The sequence below is a fragment of the Perissodus microlepis genome, chromosome 6, assembly GCF_051167445.1.
Source record: "Perissodus microlepis isolate ML-2025 ecotype Zambia chromosome 6, ASM5116744v1, whole genome shotgun sequence".
NCBI lineage: Eukaryota > Metazoa > Chordata > Actinopteri > Cichliformes > Cichlidae > Perissodus > Perissodus microlepis.
The window spans coordinates 21285182-21305125 of record NC_140466.1 but is presented as its reverse complement, the minus strand read 5'-3'; the positions used below and the strand labels follow the sequence as shown (position 1 = coordinate 21305125).

At 41.7% G+C, this 19944-nt stretch overlaps 1 pseudogene; it reads right to left on the bottom strand.

Moving 5' to 3' along the window:
* Positions 1–17185: 17185 nt before the first annotated feature.
* LOC146385585 (uncharacterized) lies at positions 17186–18019 on the bottom strand (annotated as a pseudogene).
* Positions 18020–19944: the final 1925 nt, after the last annotated feature.

Sequence of the window (19944 nt, the reverse complement as noted above, 5' to 3'; positions counted from 1 at the left end):
TGCCGGAGGAAAAGGAATACTTAAACTATACAGGAAAAATAAAGGAAACGGATGCTTTTTGTTATAACAGTGGCAGGAAATATGGGCTTATAGATGGCTGAAAAGATCAGCAATGCTAGCATATATATTTATGACTTTGCTCAATCTCAGAATCCAACTCCTAGTCTGTCTATTTAGCCTGTGGGTATGCCAGTGGATATCTAGTCTGCCTGACGTCCTGTTTCATCTGCTGGTCATTGTTTACAAATACAGGTGAATTTTTTTTTTTTTTAAAAAGAAAAGAACACTATTATGAACGTAAATCATTCTTATCCTACCTGCAGATTCTGATCATTCATATGTAAATATCTTTTAATGGAGATAAGCATTTATTTAAGGTGATGCTTCTGTTCCAGTCAAGCTTGTTATCATTGACCACAATGCATTTTTCCATATGTATTTGTCCTGGTTCTCCACAGCCTAATAGTATTTTCCTTGGATTTACAGGAGTTATGTACTCAAGAAGGTGCCAAATTCTTTTTCTTGTGACATAAAACTTCAGACTCTCTTGTGAATTATTCATCTACACAATACTATCTGCAAAGGTTTTGAGTCTTCTATTATTTCTTCATATTTTGCTTCGAAGGAGCCAGACTTTCTTATCATTTTTCAAAGTGGTCTTGAGCAATAGTTCTCTAGACTTTCTGAAGGTCTTTCAAAGTTTTTCTTTGGACACTGGCTGCTTTTACACTCATTTCAGGCCAGTCCTTGGAGCTGAATTTTTGAGAGGATTTTTTGTTTGTTTGCTAAGCCACATATCACTCCACCTTTTGCATCTTCTTTAGCTGAATCTATGAATAATGCCAAAATTATCTCAGTTAGACAGGAACAAATAGCACTGATGCACCAACAATGTGATTGCCAAAGATTTACAAGTTACAAGTGGAGGACAAACAAAGAAGTAGCAGGCTGGAAAAGAAATCCAGAAAATCCAAATCTAGAAACTGAAAGACTTGACAGAGGGCATAAGACATGCATCTGGCTCTTCGGTTGATCCATCTACTGTTCACTGAAGCCTCATCAGAAATGGTCTCACTGGAAGAGTGGCTGTCAAGAAGCCATTTTGAAAAGCTCTGCCATGGTTTAAGGCTGTACCTACAGATTTCGACTGACCACAGTGTAAAATCTAATTAGATCCCAGAACTTAAAAAAAGTTATGTAAACTTGTTGTCTTAAAAAAAACTAAGTACACCCTACGTAAGATGACTAAGTTAGGACAACTTATTCATACAATACACTGTGCAAAACCTTTGATTGATAACGGCTTCATTTTTCAGCATGAGAATGATCCCAAACAAACTGCCAGTGTAGTAAAAGCATGCTTGGATAGAAAAAATCAGTCATGGATTGGCCTCCTCAACATTATTGAAGCAGTGGAGGATCATCTTGACAGAGAACAGAACAAAAGGCAGGCAACACTCAAAGAAGAGCTTTGGATGTCCTTCGGGCAGCCTTTTTTCCTAACATCTTCATCTCTGGTGCAAGATCCACGGTGCATGTCTTCGGTGATTGCGCCCATCCACAGCTTCTTCTGTCCTCGTGGTCGGCGGCCTCCAGGGTCAAGTCGAAGGGCTGTTCTTGACACTGAATTCTCCTCGCTGTCCGTGACGTGTCCATACCACCGTAGGCGCCCTTCCCTCATCTTCTTTTCGAATGGGGCAACTCTGAAACGTTTTCGGACATCTTTGTTCATCACATGATCAAGGCGGTTAAGCTCACCTGAGCATCTTCATCTCCATGGTGTTGAGGATCTGCTCGTGTTTCTTGGTGGCTGGCCAGCATTGTGCTCCATAAAGGGCCACTGGCTGTATGACCGTCTTGTAGATCTTGGCTTTAAGGTGTTCCTCTTATTGCCCAGAGGATGCCCAATGCCAGGCGATATAGGGCAATGACATGCTTTAAAAAAGAATCAAACCTGGGGCTCACTGCATCTGCACCGATGGGATATCTGCTGGCAGGTTGTCCTGCAATATATTTATCTTAAAAACACCCAGCTGTAGACTAGAATGCTTTCAACCTACTTAAGTCGTTATAGAATTAACAGCTAGCCATGGGTGATAAAATCTGCTTCTTAGAGGTGTCATTTCCTGCAGCAAAAGAAGCCTGCTTTTGTCTCTACACTTTTAACCAAGGATCGATGTTTCAGAAGAGTTCATATGTGCAATCTGACCTTGTTGTCATAGTAAACTGAAACTTTGTGAGGTGCCAGAACAAACAGCTCGACAGAAATTCAAATGAAAGGCAAATTTTATTTTAATTTCTCAGTTGTTCGACTTTGGAAGTTACCACAGTTGTTGTCATCTTTACCTGTGTCCTCTTCTTACACGACTTGCTATTCTTGTCAGAAATGCAGCTTTGTGCAAATCATTTCACGTTCATGGTGAAATACTGTAAATCACTATTATCATTTCTGCCTACTGCACAACTGAGGAACATAACTGAAGGCACTTGTAATAACATAATTATGATGGAGAAAATGTTAAGCTGCTCCCAATTCCCAAAGTGGATTATTATCTCTGCACCTTTTAACACCGACATCAAAAGATTACCCCTATTCCCCGAGGTAGACCTACTGGTCTCTGAGCTTTCTTTTCGACGTGTTTTCTCACAGTTTCCAGGGAGACAACAAACTTCTCTCCCGTGTAACAACAGGGTTGACCTAGTGTGACTTGCCAGGTGTTGAATTATTCAGATTTTTTTCCTTTACTGAAATGTTGCATTTACACAACAAAAAGAAAACACAAGCAACATTTTGAGGCATGTTCGACAAAATTGGCTAATTAGGACGGCTGGCTACCACTCACACTGCGTTTTAATTTGCTTCTCACAGTGCAGTGTTTCACTTTACAGTTTGTTGGCTTCCAATGACTAAAACGCTGATATCGGATAGGGACATTAATAAGAATATCACTTCTGCTACGCTGGGTGCCCACATCTAAATAATGACATTCAAATTGTACATACTGTGTTCTTCACAACACTCAGCTGGAGACTGAATCAATTTTAACTTAATATAAAAGTGACTAGAGAGCAGTTGTCTGATTAGATAAGTACTGATACTGTATGTGCAACTGGACTTCACTTAATGCATTGCTAACATTTGTCTTTTGTTATTTATTTATTTATTTTTGCTACTACTTACTACCTAACTTCCAATATGTTGACATGACGCATCCAGCACAGCATTGCCTCTTGTTCCCGTACATGGAGAGGATAACAAGATGAAGAAGAATGTTGCAAACCGCATACAAAATGTCTCCTACTAAATAAATGACAGCCTGCCCTGGAAGTCACATGGAGCTTCACACATACCAGAAGGCGCAAACCATTAGCAAAGTGTGAAATGGAATGATGAAGACTATTTAAAACCCTTTTTTTTTGTTTTTTTTATGGGGTTTAGAATTACAGTTTGGGGAAGCAAAAAAAATAAATAAATAAGGAGGCAGGAAAGAGGTTTGGGGTTTTGGGTGTGCAAGCAATGAGCATGAATTGTGAATGAGCAAGCGTCTGAGCTGAACACTTGCATAACAACTTAGCTGAGAGAAAAATACGGCTCGCTGAAACTGAAAGGGAAGTGCTGGGTGTTTTGAAGACATCTTGTTGTCTTGTTCGCATTAAAAGATGAGGACTTCTTTGCATGATTATGGCTCACGCATTAGGTTTTTCATAAATTATTGAATGGTTTTATGAAGCACCATCCTCTAAAGATACAGAAACATTTGAAATTTATGACATTTAGTCTTTTTTATGGTTTACAGGTGGTTACGGCCCTAATTAGGTAAACTGATTTAGCAGATTACCTGTTCTCAGAAGCCGCCTGGGGATGTCAGAACTAATGAAGTGCTGAGTGAAAAGCTGGAGTGTTGCTTCATGCAGACTTTCTAATTCTTCTCACTAAACCTTACAGGGAAATATTGCTCCCACTGTTTCCACTGATGCATACAGTTATTTCTTTTTGTAAAACAAAACTGCTGCTTTTATTATGCATTCTTGGAAAATAACACTTAGAAATTAACTGGTATTATAATGTCATATTTGATAAATGCATACACTGGAATATGTCAGTTTTTAGCAGCACAGTCTATGAATCTATGACATCATGTAAATTTCATGAAATATAGAGGAAGCTTCTTTCTTAATCTGCCTAATAACTGGGTTTACACTCCTTAAGTGCACTGGGAATAAACCAGTGTTCTCAAAAGCTATGCTGGCTCTTCTTTGATCTGATCCATTTGATAGTATACAAAGTCCCGCATACAGTGCTGTTCAAAGCTTTTTAGACTTTAGATGTTTGGATTACAATCCACCAAGGAATACCACCAAGGAGACATCTGATTGGTCCCAGATTTATTATGCAGCACAACAATGGCACCAAATACACAAGCACACTCATAAAGAACCATCTGCAGCCATGGGAAGAACAAGAAGTCCTTCAACAGATTGGTCCCTACAGAGCCGTGATCTAAACATCATCAAATCAGTCTGGGATTACATGAAGACACAGAAGCAGCTGAGGCCTCCTCAAATTCTCCAAGAAGCTTCAAATATCTCATGTACCATGAAAACTGTGTGTAAGTAAGAATTTTTAAAGGTACTGACGCTCTTCAAATCAAATATTAATCGGCTCTATTTTTTTCCTGTTTACGGCACTTTCGATGACTTGCCAAGAAAAAACAATTATTCGTAATATTTTTTAAACGTCTACAAATAGTTACTTTTTTTGTACAGTGCAACACAACAGAGGGCATCATGGCACTGATTTTAAATCATTACTTGCACATGTACATTTATTTATCAAGTCTTATCAGGTCAGTCTTGTCATGTGACAGGTCAATCATTATACTACTTCTGGTGGTTTCAAAATGATGAGCAGATATGCAAAAGACCATCCAGCATATTGAGCAAACTTGCTGTCAATGCCATAGCGAAGCTTCAGAGGCTCAACAAGCTCATGGATATCGGTGGCCCACATCTGTTATCAAAGTCAGACCAGTAGAATCAAATGGTAACAATCAGGTACTGATGCAACAAAGGTTTAAATTGTTTATATTATTGGCTGTTTAAAGGGCTAAAACACTCAAATCCTAAATGGCCCATTTTACCTGACCCAGTTCTGCTGAGTTCCTCCTATATGACAGGACAAAATGTTCAATGTTGTCAGTGTTGTAAAACATTGACCATATTGGTTGAGATCAGAATCAGAAGAGACTTGACACTGTGCTTTAATTAAATGTAAGAACTAGGGATGGGTACTGGTATCCAGTGCTATTATGGCACCGGTTCTGACATAAACGGTAGTAACCAGACCGAAAAGCAGTGCACATTTCGGTGCTTTATTTCGGTGCTTTTTTTTCCCTGAGATGTGACACACTTTGGATTCTAGCCAATCATTTTACCTTTGCAAGCATAGTAGGCGGGCCCAGGTATGTAAGTTCTTTTAGAGCAGAGCTACAGATTAAAAATGCCCAAGGCCAAGCAGTCAAAAGTCTGGCTGTACTTCACAGCAAAAGATACAAAACTCAGCAGCCTGCAACAAGTGCTTTAAGCTGATACTGTGATAATGTCAAAGGAGGTAACACCTCGAATCTGATGAAACACCTAGCGACGTATAGCGTTTTGTTAAAAGCCGAGAAATGCACCATATTTGATAGCTTGCTGCGAGACCTCACACCGGGCACATCTACTGCGGGTGGGTTGCCTGTTATCGGACGCGGCGTTAGCAACATCCCCCAAGAACCTGAAGAGGAGAGTCCTGGCCCCTAGCCCTGCCAGTGTAGCAGAAATGATGACGGATGATGATGGCAGCAGCAGCCGTTCTTCTCTGCGTGAGTAGCTTAATGTTGTTTGTGTGTAATTTACGTTGAGTAGGCTAACCACGTTATTACATTAATGCATGTAAGGTGAACTAGCAAACACCGTCGTAGTTACATGCGGCTGTCTTCTTGTTTGATGGCAGATACTCCCTTCACCCTGGCCAAAAAGGCTAAAATGACCAAAGGAAAAGTGGGAAACAGCTTAACATGAGAAGTTTTTAGACAAAATTGGTGTTTTTTCCATTGATTAAGCACTGCTTCCAGCCAAGAGTGATACCATATATGCCCTATAGCTGCAGAAAAGGCTAAAATTGTTATCTTTTTACAAAAAAACAGCTAAAAATGAGAGGTTTTTGGACAAAGTGTGTGTTCTCCATTCTTTAAGCACCGGTTCGAGCACCGTTTAAGCACCGGCACCATTTCAAAAGTACTGGTTTGGTACTGGTATCGGATAAAACCTAAACGATACCCATCCCTAGTAAGAACGCAGTGTTCTCACAGGAGTACTTTGGTGACTCAGCTGGACGTGTGCATGGCCACTGTGACCAATCTCTAGCTCTATGTACAGCAAGTTGTAGTGCACTGTGTATTCTGACACTTCTATCATATACAGTATGAAGTACTATCTGGCCTGAGCTCCCCTCATGCAACAGCTAATCTTGGGTGACCATGACCCTAGTGATGAATCACCGGTTGTCTGGTGGACTGATTATGGTAAATTAGTTTTTTTAGTAAGTGTGGAATTATGTGCTGATGTCGGCATTCCAGGAATACTCAAGATGATCTTTTCTTGCTCTGGTTCAGTCATCTAGTTATCAAAATTTGTTAGAAAATATCTGATATTGTTAAGCTTATTCATTTTGCCTCCTTCCAGTAAATATATTTCAAGAAATGACTGCTCGCTTGCACTCTAACTATAAGTCCTTCACTTCAGTTGTACCACTAATTGTTATACTTGTGTATTTCTCAAAAGAACGACCCACTGGTTGCAAACTTCTTCCTAATTTTTCAGCTTAGCCCTTAAAGCTCATCATGTGGTGAGGGACAGAAAGACTCCTTATAGTGCAACAGCTTATGGTATGATGAAGAAGAATATATTATCTTGTGAAATGATGGAGGCTAAAATACCCACATTTCTTTTCTTTTTTTTTTGCTTTGCTTTTTTTTTTTTTTTAGCTTTCTAAACTTAATCAAGTAAGGACAATAGTCTGCAAAGGAAACTTGTGCCACAGTCACTGAAAAGTAAAGTAGGATGATCCTGTCTTTACTTTTACATGTGTTTTGACTGCATCTAATCAGTGTAAACACCTTCAAAAGAATTACAAAATAAAATATTAAGAACTCTGTGTCGCCTTCAGCATGCACTTTATATTGACTTTCCATTCCCTGCTTATTATTATACACAAAAGCTACTAATTATTCAGTAGTTTAGCCTCCTCTTCCTCCTTCTCTTCAGCTCCTTTTTCAGAGATTCATAAAAATATTTTTATATGCTGAGCTAATATTAACAATATTGACCAGATGTCACACAAGATTATCTGAAGCAGTTATATAATGAACTTGGCACACAATTTATGAGCCACATGATTGCATATGCTTCCAGCTGGGTTATTCAAGGATAAGTTTGCCACGAAGCTTTAAATAAAATTGTGATGATCTAACGAATAAATTTTCATTCTGTTCCTGCTCTGTAACTGGTAGAGCGTGTCCTCTTCCCCCCCCCCGTCGCAAATAGACTTAAACTCCGCTTTTGTCTTGTCTGTTTTTCTTTACAAGCTTTGCCCTTTAACTGTTATGTAAGTGCTGCTAGAGAAATACTTGCTTTTAAATCATTTAGCACGTTTTATGGATCAATGTTCTCCCATGTTTGAACCCCCCCCCCAATGTCTATTGGATTGATGTTTCCCAAACCAACACTGAGTAAATATATCTGCATTCATTGAGCTGCTCTGCTCAATCGTACTGCAAGATAGCTTGCACCCAGAGGGAGATACTGGCATACCCTGTAAGGCGTCTTGCTGACTGCTCAAGTGCCTTTATCTGTGCATTTCCTAATGGCTTTGCGTTTGCTCCGACTTTAATGTAAAAAAAAAAAAAAAAAAAAGCGATAATGTTCAAAGTGATTTTTTTCCCCTCATGACTTAATTAGTGACAATTACAGCACAGAAATGAATGTTTCCAAATTTGTCCTGACTCCTCGGTTATTCTTTTAGGTTTGCTTTGGCTGAAAACTTAATGAAAATGAATGGAGTTGTAGGAAACTTGATTGTAAATTTTTCTTTTTTTCATGGTATTGCGTTTAAAAAAGGAGCCATGTTTCATGAGAGCTCAACTCTCACTGTTCAGACGACCTCTAGACATCGACTGTACATCCTTTGCCGTCACTAGACAAGTAATCAATAGGCCCTTGTGAGGACAAAAACAATCCCAGCAGACCTTTATAATGTATCCATACACTTGTTTAATTGCCCTGCTTTTTCCAAGGTGCCTGCCAAAAAAAAAAAGGGGGGGGGGGGGTGCCATCTGCTTTAAATTAGTACTGGCCAGGAAGGAACCATTTGATAGTGTATTTAAATAAGTCAGACAGGACAAGGAAAGGAGCTCATTATGATTATGGTGATCCTGGGAATCAATCACCTCCCAGCAGATGTTTCCCCACCACCCAAAAAAAATCTTTTTGGTGCTGTCATTCTTATCATCAATCAGCTTCCCAGTATCAGCTAAAAACAAGAATAATCAGGAATGACTGTGAAGTGTGGTATAAGAAGAAATAGACAACTTTTCTTTTTCATGTTCCTTTCAACTGGCTCTCTAATCAGCGTTTCTCAAAAAGAAATCACTGTGAGCAAGCGCCTTTGTATCCAAAGTGCATTTGAAATGTGTTTTTTCAGTGACAGATTTACTCAGTGTGAATCTCGACTGTCATGGCCATTTGGTGTGTGTGTGTGTGTGTGTGTGTGTGTGTGTGGCCAACCATGCATATGAATTTATGAAAAAGCACTGACAACGTTTCCGACTTTATGCAACAACTTTATAATTCCTCTGCTGTTGGAAACTGACAGCAACGTCTACAAGGACAAAATAACAAAACAGCTCAGCAAATAATGCAATCCAGAACAGCAACAGCAAAAATAGTGGTCGCAAAGCTTGGGCAGCCAGTGCGGATGGAGTGTGTGAGGGCAATCAAGTGCAATCAAGTACAACACTGTGAATGCCTTTGACCAGAGTCTGTCCAAAATTTGCCACTTGTGTGAATCATTGATTCTCTAAGAGAGCAGGCGTTTTATTGTGGCCAGTGCTGGCTGTGTGGTACTGTCAGTTCTTCATCTGAAAAAGTGACAGCACCACAGTATGACACAGTTTAACCTTACTTTACTGTTTGGATCAAATTTGACCCTTTGTGATATTTGACAGCAGTAAAAATAATATAAATGGATGTCAGTTAGCTTGGATTTTGATTACTTTTCCTAAAGTTATGCAAAAAAGAAAAGAATACATTTGTTACCTCCATGTACAGGTACGACACTTTTTTTTGTACATGGAGGTTGGTCAAATGTAACTTGTAACTATTCCGATTTTAGATCCACTGTTGTGGTTCAAATCAAGGGAGATTTGGGTGTTAGGGAATCTTAAACCTGTCAAACGGTACTTGCAATATCTGTGTTTACTTTTTTATGGGACAGTGGCGACAGAGTTCAACGAGGACCTTGACACAGTCCTGCCATACTATCTCTGTTCCCACCACATTTGCCAAAGCTCCCACAAAGACTGTCACCTGCTCGTCTTTGAAATAATAAAACAGTAATACAGCACATTAGTGATCATATGTGGTGCACATGAGAAATGAAGGTCACACAGAGGTCAGAGGGTGCCTTGACACCGACACGAGATCTGCACTCGAAAGCACAAAAATAACCAAATTTAAATCAATTTATTCTGAGCTGACTGACATTAAATGAACTAAGAGTAAAACAGAGATCAAAAGATTATCAAGGAACCTGTCCTGGCATTTCAGTGAGTGTGGGAAACACATGTGCAAATTCCACACATGCAATGTTTCGTACCACTGCTTTGACTAGTTTGAGGTTTTCACATTTAATGTTAATGACTTTTGAATTAAAACTGATACTGACGGTTTTGCAATAGTTTATAATATAGCTATGACAACGGTGTTTAATGGTTTTCAATAATTGTTTTTTAAAAAACGGATTAGTAGTTCAGAATTTGATATAAACACTTACTGTATTAGCCTGTCAAAACTGATCTGGACCACACTATGAAGGCACGAATAACCGGACTAATATTAGGGTTCGTCTGAGTTCCTTGTTGCCAACTTACCAATGCAACACCAATATTAACTCCCTTTTACCTCAGTTTAGAGCTCCACAAACCATTACAGAAACAATGAACAATTTCACTGATATAGTCTTGACTCCGTTAGGTAGCGTTCTCAATCTGCTTCTTGGGAAGCAGCAAAAGGTTTATGAAAACATGTGCCCGCTGGCTTCAAAAATTATTCCGATGAAAGTAGGGAGACTGAACCCAAAGCCGTCTGGAAAAATCAAAACAACAAGATGAATGACACTATAGAGCTTTGTAGAGATGAGGGGAGTTGCTTGATTATTCTCTTTCATACACAAGTACTCATGTCATCCACTGTTGATTTAACAATATTGATTACAACCGCTTGAAATGTGGTGTTGATTTCAAGGCTACTTGTCAGCTGTCTCTGTTATTTTGTACACCCCCCATGGAGTCACACAGAGGTATATTCAGAGTGATTCATACACAAAAACCCAACACTGCCTATTAAAAATACTGAATACTGAACTCAAAATGCGTGACACAAGATTAAGGCACACAACAACAACAACAAAAAAAACAACAACAACAGAGTGCACAGACAAGCACACACTTACTCAAGGGCTTTGAGTACACATAAATAATAATAAAAAGCCTGGCAGAGGAGCTATGTTTTGAGCCTGCTCTTTAAAAAGATAAGATTAGGGGCACAGGTCATCTGGCACGCCGCTCTGCATTTTCAGGGCAGAGTGACTAAAAGCAGTTTCACCAGATTTTGATTCCATTCTTGGACCAACATAAATTCCCATGCCCATGATCACAGAAGTCTGGTGCTGATAAATCGTAAGCAAGTGAGAAACGCACTGAGGAGTCAGATCATTGTGTGCTTTTTGGACCAGAAGTTCAATCTTAAAGTAAATTCAGGAGGATTACAGAAAGCATGAAAGCCTAAAGCATAGGTGATGTGTTCAGCACTTTATGTTGTAGTCTGTGCTGCAGGCTCCCAGTCCACTGGGGGAGACCAGAAAGGATGCATACATTTCAGTATGCTCATCATGATAGATGTCAAATGTAAAAAAAAAAATACTAAGTGGGGAAAGTTTTCAGAGCCCCCTGTGCTTACTCCCATCATTGCAGTTAGTGAGCTTTTAAAGTAGATTAACACTATTGTTCCAACTTTATTACACTAGGGAGGAATTTCATATTCAGAGCCCTCAACATTTCATTGACTGCAGCGCGTCATCTTATGATACACTAACAGTACAAGACTGTACTGTCTTTGGGGAAAGGTAAACTTCACTCTGTAGAATATGTGATCTACATGCCTCATGATTGACCCTGACAGGTGTTCTGTGGTCAATTCTTTGCTGCTACACTCTCAAAAAAAAAAACTACTTCAAAAGTTCTTCTCACGCTAAGTTGGCGGTGCAACCCTTAATTGAAGTTGAAGGGTGAAGTAACACTCCCTTCTTTGGGGCCTTGAGGTATTTTTTCCATTCTGTGAGACAGGTAGCCTGGCGAAGGCGACTGATTTCTAAGGTACTGTAGCTATAATTACGTTACTGCCAAAGGAGGCTGTGTGGAGTGGAAGACGTGCCGGAAGTCTGGTCATTCACTGACAGCTTGTGCTTTACTGTCCAATTCTATTGCTCTCAATTTAAAGTCTGATAATGTGGGCAAATGGAGAAAAAAAATGAAGCATTTAACACTCTGCTAATCAATATCTATGAATATATATATCAATATCCGCTAATATGTGAAAGAGGTTTCTCCCCCAGTTCTGCAGCTAATGTTTTTCATCCCATTGTTTTTGTTTTCCTGCCAGCACCTCGACTGTTTTGGTTTAGTCTCTGGGCTCTCATCAGCCTCATTTCCATCTGCAGGACACAGATGTTTGCAGCTAATTGGAAAGTACTGTACTACATTCACTCAGTACCAGGAACAACTCTTTAAAGCGCCATTATCAGTGTCTGGTAGATAGGAAGTTCACTAACAAATTTACCACAGTAACATTAAAAGGAGAATTCACACAGTTCTGTGTGGTGTTTACAAGTTATTTAACTCTCTATAAGTGACTATAAGTCAGTGTTTCAGATATCAGTACTTGGATTTTGTGAATCACAACCAGTCAAAGCTGGCTTGCTTTCTTCATAGAAATTTCTACAAATGTGTCCTTCTAGTGAGATCCTGGCAATAAAGCGTCATGCATACTTTATGTTATCTTATAAATTCATTATCCAATAAAGCCTTTGAGAAGCAGATGAAGCCGAAAGCAGTGAATAATAATAATATTCTTCGGGTTACTCAGACGATGGGAGATGCACCTACCTGTGTGACCTGTCACTGCTAAGCCTTTGAGCTTTCCTGTACAGCCTCATTGCAGCCTCCTCATCAGAGCATTATCTAATATTGGTCCTTGAGGAGGAGACATCAACCAAATGTGGCTGATAATATTTTTATCTATTACATTCTCTGAATTGGTATTCCTCTGCAGTCACACCTTTTAGTGCCAGTTAAATTTGTAGCAAATACTGGAATTGCCCTCATAATTACATACAGTCAGTCGTGAGCTATCTCTTAAGAACCGAAGCTGTGACATAGATTTCAAACAGATAGACACTCACTGTATAAAACCTCCTAAATTAAATGCACCGACCGTCTACATTACCACTACTACTTTGCTTTGTTATTACTCACACCATGCCCCATCGATCCCAAACAACAATAAAAATGATTGAGGAATGAACTGAAACTCAGCGCACAAATTTCTTTTTTGTTTGTCATTTGTATATAAAAATAGCAATGGCATACTGATGCAGCAAAAACATCAACACACTGTGGTGTTCTACTTTTTTTTTTCCTGCTAATATATTCCAAGTTTTTACGAGCATTTAATCTCCATTAACCCCCTGTCTGTGCCCATTCTATGCGTGACTCTCCTGGAATAGTTCCCTCTCTGTCAGACCCGTTAAGCAGTTTCTTCCATAGTTATTTCCTTATAAAGCGTTTTCTTGCGCTTTTAGATGGCGATTGTTTGTTGTCCTTTGGTATTAATTTAAAATAATGGCATTGTGAAGACCTCTGTGGACACTAAAGAGCGGTACTTCAGCTTAATTTCATTTGACTTGACATGCAGCAGACTAAACTAGTGATTAATTTATGATTTGGATCCAGTGCATCCTCTTTCCTTTTTTTAAGTTTTTTTTTGAGCATCGTTTCCTCTTCTCTTCCCCTCTGTTGTTTTGTTTCTCTTGGCCGGCGACAGGGAGCACAGGTCTAAAGGTGAAAATGAACAACAATAGGTAAATATTTTGAAACAGAAAAACAGTCTGTTGTGTGTCCAGTCTAAGGTGTTTTGGAACCCTACCACTCTACAGTGTTGAGTACGCATACAAGGTCAAAATGTGGTGCTGAACTTTCTGTGATTCTCACCTAAAAACAACAACAAAACAAAAGAACCCCAACCCTTCCCCCAACCCACATTTTAGATTCTATTTTTTTAATATTTTGCTACAAATGTAGAGGGACACATACGAATATATTGTGACAGGTCCTTAGCTAGGGTGGCCCTGAGCGGTCAAATACACTGCAACTTAAGAAAACACCAGCGAACAGAAAAACACTGCAAAAGCACAAAAAACACAATGGAAGTCAAACAAACCACAACAGAAGCAATAAAATAAAATAAAATCTCACAAAACACAATGGAAGAATTGGAAAACACAATGGAAGACAAAATAACGTGACGGACCAGCTACGGGAATGACAGAAACGTTGGGTTTCTTAACGTAATCCCTGGTTCTTTGATAACAGAGTGACGTGTTTAACTATGGGAATCGCCTTGGCGTGACCAACTACGGAAGCTCCAATGACACCACGTCTGTCTATGACAGACCTGTCGAGCCGTGCTCAGGGCTCCGCCCCCTCATTCTAACATGGCCGACCAGTCCCTCCTAACTATTTCCTAGCAGATTTCTTTCTGTGCCTAAGCAAGGAGGGAACTGTTGGGAACACCTCACTCTGTTATCAAAGAACCAGGGATTACGTTAAGTAACCCAACATTCTTTTTCTAACTTCGCTCGTTTTTTCACTATGGGAGATATGGCCCACTCCTGGATTGCGCTAGCTCCCGAAGCTACGCTCCTGTACTACTCCAGGATCTCAGGTCGAACCTGAGGCAACAGAATCCAGCACTGCCTGAGCCAGGTGCAACATCAAGATATGACTGTGCAACATCCAGCCGATAAAACCGGACAAACGTGTGTGGTATAGCCCAGCTTGCTGCCACACAAATATCCTTAGAGACAAAGGCTGGGTTAGGCCTCAGACGTGCTTTAGTGAGTCCCAGGGCCAGCTGTAGACAAAAAGGGTGAATAGACAGAACCTGTAATTCACAAACTCGCTTGGCTGTGGTTAGAGCCAACAGCAGAGCGGTTTTAAGAGAGAGAAACTTCAACCCCACTGCCCCGATAGGCTCAAAGGGGTGGTGGGAGAGGGCGTCTAAAACGACTGACAGATCACATAAAGGGACCAGTGGTCTACAGACTGGGAGCGTTCGACGCGCCCCCCTCATGAAGTGACATACCAGAGGGTGCTGACCGGCAGGTTTATCACCAAACCCCACGTGACAGGCTGAAATAGCTGCTAAATAGACCTTTATGGTGGAAAAAGCTCTCCCTTTGTCTAGCAAGTCCTGAAGAAAACACAACAGCTCCACCAATGAACACTGGAAAGGGATTATCCGCTTTTCATTTACTGCTGTAAATGGAATGAGTGGACGAGGCTTTAGCATTCTGAATGGTTTCAATAAACTTCGGAGGCATGCCTGTCGCCTTCAAATTCCACCTTTCACAGGCCAGTCCAAGACAGCAACCTGGTCAACCATGGTATATTTCCCCATGCGCCTGAGACAGAAGGTCTCTGGGGATGGGGAGTGGCCATGGCTCGTCCACCAGAAGCTGGATTATTTCTGCTATCCAGTGTTTGGATGGCCACAGTGGAGCTATTAAAATCAGGCTGAGGGGAGGGAAAGCATACAGTAATGTGTTTGGCCATGGATGGGCCCTCGCATCCATGCCCAGTGGCGCATCTGCGTCTGACAGGGAGAAAAACAGTGTGCAATGTGTGCTTTCTTGCGAGGCAAAGAGATCTACGGCAACCCGGCCATATCTCTGCCAAATCTGCTCCACCACCTGTGGGTGAAGCCTCCATTCTCCGAACAGTGGAGGTCCGCCCCCCTGTTCAGAATTCCTGGCATGTGAGTTGCTTGAAGGGAGAGGAGCCGTGTGCTTCTCCACACAATTATTTCCCTGGCTAACCTGTGTAGCTGCCGGGAACAGGTACCGCCCTGGGGGTTGATATAAGCAACTACCGTCTGTTTTCACTAAAACATGTTGCCCCTGGAGATATGGCAGAAAATGCGGCTAGGAGCACCGCGCGGGGCTATAGCACATTTATGTGATTCAGAGCCTGTCTCTGTTACCAAATGCCATATACTGCTCTGCCCATCATAATTGCACCCCAACGTGACAGAGATGCATCTGTGGTCAGTGTCACCCTGGGTGATACTGCCCCGAGAGGTACCCCTGCTCTTTTCCAGGTTGATTGTGAAACAGAGCACCGTGAGGTGATTCACTACCACCCCGGAATCTTTGATCGCCTGCTTGCGCGATCGTGAGCATATTAGATAATCGTCTATGTAAGAGAATACTCTGATGCGGCTGTTCCTTAACGGAGACAGCGTTGCCTCCACACATTTGCTGAACACCCTCGGGGCTAAGGATAGCCCGAATGGGATAGTTTGAAACTCGTACGCTACACTCTGATAAGCGAACCTGAGATATTTCCTGTGTGGAGAATAAATGGCGATGTGAAAATATGCGTCTGAGAGGTCGATTGTAATAAACCAATCGCCTGTGTGCAATGAGCGACAAAGTGTTTTGTGTGTGAGCATTCTGAATGTGTACTTTCTCAAATGCTTGTTTAAAACACGCAGATCCAGAATAGGACGGAGCGATGTTCCGTCCTTTTTTGGGGAGTAAAAGCCCTGCTGAGCTTCTTCGCTCGGCACCGCTCTGATCGCCTGTTTGTGTTACAGGGAGGATATTTCGTCCTCCAGAACATTCACTGAATTGCCACTGGTCACTGAAGTTAACACTCCGCTGAATCTCGGTGGTTTTACTGCAAACTGTAGTCTGTAACCATGGGAAAATGGTTGACAAGACCCAGGGATGAACTGCCCATGTGCGCCACCGCTTCAGCCGCGCTGCGAGAGGGCCCCTGAAGATGCGGTAGTGTGACGTCCAGTGTTGGGCAAGTTACTTTGAAAAAGTAATTAATTATAGTTACTAGTTACTTCCTCAAAAAAGTAACTGAGTTAGTAACTGAGTTACAAGATTCTAAAAGTAATTAATTACTTGAAAAGTAACTATTGCGTTACTTTAAAAAAATGTTTAACCCTCTGGGGTCCAGAGTGGGGTCAGGTGTTCTGCATTCAATAAGGTGCCACACAAATTATTTATGCCACTCCAAAAAAATAATTTCTGTCCACTATAAAGGAGAACATCACAGACCTGCAGGTCTGACAGCAGCAGGTGTATCACTCCTGTTTTCTACCTGGAGACAGCAGTCGCCTCTTTGTTCTGACACACAACACAAAACTGTCCACAACACTACACACTAACTACACAAGACAACACATTAACTACACACTCCAAACACGCTAAATGTCACAAATCTCTCACATCTCAAAACTCGCTCTCTCTCTTTTTCTGCTGTTTTTCTTTCTCTCTCTCTCTCTCGCCGTCACTCCTAAAACTTCCCCCTCTTCGTAAACAACCAAATGTCATGTTGCCTTATAATTTTTGATTGGTTGACATGGTATATTTTTCCACCTACACGAATGGGCTGTTTTTTGTTTTTTTATTCTTTGCTCATAAGCAGAGAGTGCTTGCTAGCGCTGTCCTTAGACAGTAAACGTGTCCATCTTGCTGGGCAAAGAAATGCTAGAAGAAGCTGAGAGTGCCCTGCGGTTAGGGTGAAGGTGATACGCCACTGACAGCTGGGGGTTCAGTCAGCCCCAGTTCACCCATCCCCTGGATCTCAACCTTAGAGCAGCCCTTGGTCAGAAGCTTGCTTTTAAAAGGGCTTGACCAATAGTGACTAATTTCTTTCATGCAGGCCAGGACTGCTGGCAGAAGCTGCTTCGATGGTGGCAAGGCTGGTGGGAGCCTCTTGCTGTCATACAGGTCCCGTTCTGCCCCTTTGGCATCCTGGGCGGCTGGCCATGGCATGCCTAGCTTGGTAGCAGCCTGTTTGCAGACCTCGTACAAATTGCTGTCCACCAGGGGTGCAACTTCAGCCCCACTTGGTGGCCTGGACTGCTGGGGAGGGAAGGTAGAGTCATCCTCCTCCTCATCCATGTCCTCTAGGTCGAGGAGGTCAGAGTTGGCATCGCCCTCCGTGTCCTCGCCACCCGGCTCACTCACGTTTTGATCGAGGAGGTCCTTGAACGATGGGGGCATGAGCGGGGACTCTTCTTTCATCATGTCCACCCAGCTTGTGGAGGCTCACGGATGACGGATATCACTTGTAGCAGTAGTGGCCGACAGGCAGAGGTCCTGACTGTTCGTTACTGCTACTCTCAGCCTCCTTTCCAGGACTTTCTCTGGCATCAACACACAGTGTGGGCATCCCTGAGGGTTTGCCAGTGATGCCTGAGCATGCTTGGCACCCATACAGAAGATGCACTTTGGATGAGGTTCCCTGCCCGAGATCGTGGCACCGCATGATGTGAGGCAAGGGCGGGATACAGCCTCTTTGGCCTTCGGTTCCGACCATTTGGCAGGGGTAGGACCCAAAGACATGGTTAGAGGAAAGGCGTGAGACTAGGCTACACCAGGCTCGTCGCGACACGTTAGCCTGTACGTAGCTAGGACTAGCAGCGGGGGTTAAATCCGAGCTAGTCACCACGGGAGTCACCACGGGAGTCAGCTCGTCGTGACACGTTAGCTGCACTTCGCTAGCCAATATTGTTAGCAACTTAATGCTAACTGAACCCTTGGTCGACTACAAGCTAACGAGACACTAAAATGGTTTGTGGCCTGCTAACAAGTTAATGCTAGCCGGACACTGAAAGAACAGCTCGCCGTAACGCGTTAGCCCGAGTTACACAACGTCCGCCACCTCGATAACTAAAACCAGGAACCGCTGGAACAGCTCGCCTGATGCGATTGCTGTTCCACAATGTAGCTATAAGTACACTTCTTTCGTAGGACTTACTCAGCATGATCCAAACTGGAACCAGAAAAACTGCGTTCGGCGACGTACTCCTACACGGGACACCTGAGAACTGTTAAGCAGCTAATCAAGTTAGCCTGGATGCGCTGAGGGAGCTCAAAGTAGTTTCTCACAGGACAAAAACGAGAATGAGTTAGGAGGGGCTGGAGGGGCTATTTGCATCAACTCTTTGTTGATGCAAATATCTATTCAGCCTATCAAACTGCATATTTCATTTTATTTTCCCCATCATCAAACCAGCTACACTAGTGTTTGCTCTAACTTGTGAAGTTTGATTTTTTTCTTCTTAACTTTTTTCTCTTGTTTATATCAGCATGGGGAGGTAACGCATTTATTTCTTCTCTGTAGGTTATCTTAGTTTGCATTGGTAGGCAGCTCCATTTGTTTGTTATTTTGGCCTTAGCTCACCCCAAGATTATTTCATACTGGTGCGTTTGTAAATCTGTTGAATAATAAATACAACATCCATTCTTTATTGACAAGTTCTTTCTGTGGCTCTTTGGGACTTCCATCATCCCCCAGATGCAACATTGGATGATGCCAGACGGGTTTTCTGAGTATTTCTAAGTATAAGTATCTAAGTATTGATCTGCTGTGATTTTCCACGACTGTCTCTAGGGTTTACAAAGAATGGGCTGAAAAATCTAAACTATTCATTGAGTGGAAGTTGCTACTAGAGGTCAGAAGAGAATGGCCAGACTGCTTTGAGCTGATAGGAAGACAACAGACACTTGAATAACCACTCATTACCAACTAGAGTCTGCAGAAGAGCATCTCTGAAGGAACAACACATCAAACCTTGACGGAAGTTGGCTACATCAGCAGAATAGTATTGCTGCTTACTATGTTCATCCCTTCAAGGAGGATAACCCACCATGTCACAAAGCTCAAATGATCTCAAACTGGTTTCTTGAAATGACAACAAGTTCTCGGTACTCATATGGCCTCTACAGTCACCAGTTCTAGAGTGTCTTTGGGATGTGATAGTAGATTCTCTGCACTGATCCAACAGATTAGCAACAATCATGCTATCATGTTAATATGGACCACAATCTCTGAGGCATGTTTGAAGGTAGTTCTGAGGCAAGGGGTCCAACTTGGCACAAACAAGGCACACCTAAAAAACATGGTATTAACTGCAGTGGAGTTTAGCAAGTGATAAACCATAAATAAATAAATAAGAAACCTGTGCATTTTGTTAGAACTTTTGTTAGAACTTATTTTCTGTAATGCTTTTTAATATGGGACTCAGCATAAGCAGTTATCCCAATGTTCATGGTAACCAGAGCATGACCCTATTATTCTTTTGCTTTACACGCAAGGGTTAAAGTGGGTTACTGAAGGTGCTGGAACATTGGTAGGTTAATACATGTAATAATAATATTACTAATGAATTGGTTCATTTTTCACATCCTGCAGTCTGGCTTCGCTTGCAGTGATGGTGTGGTCAGTGCTCAGTAATAAGAAAATACAGACATCCAATGACCCACTT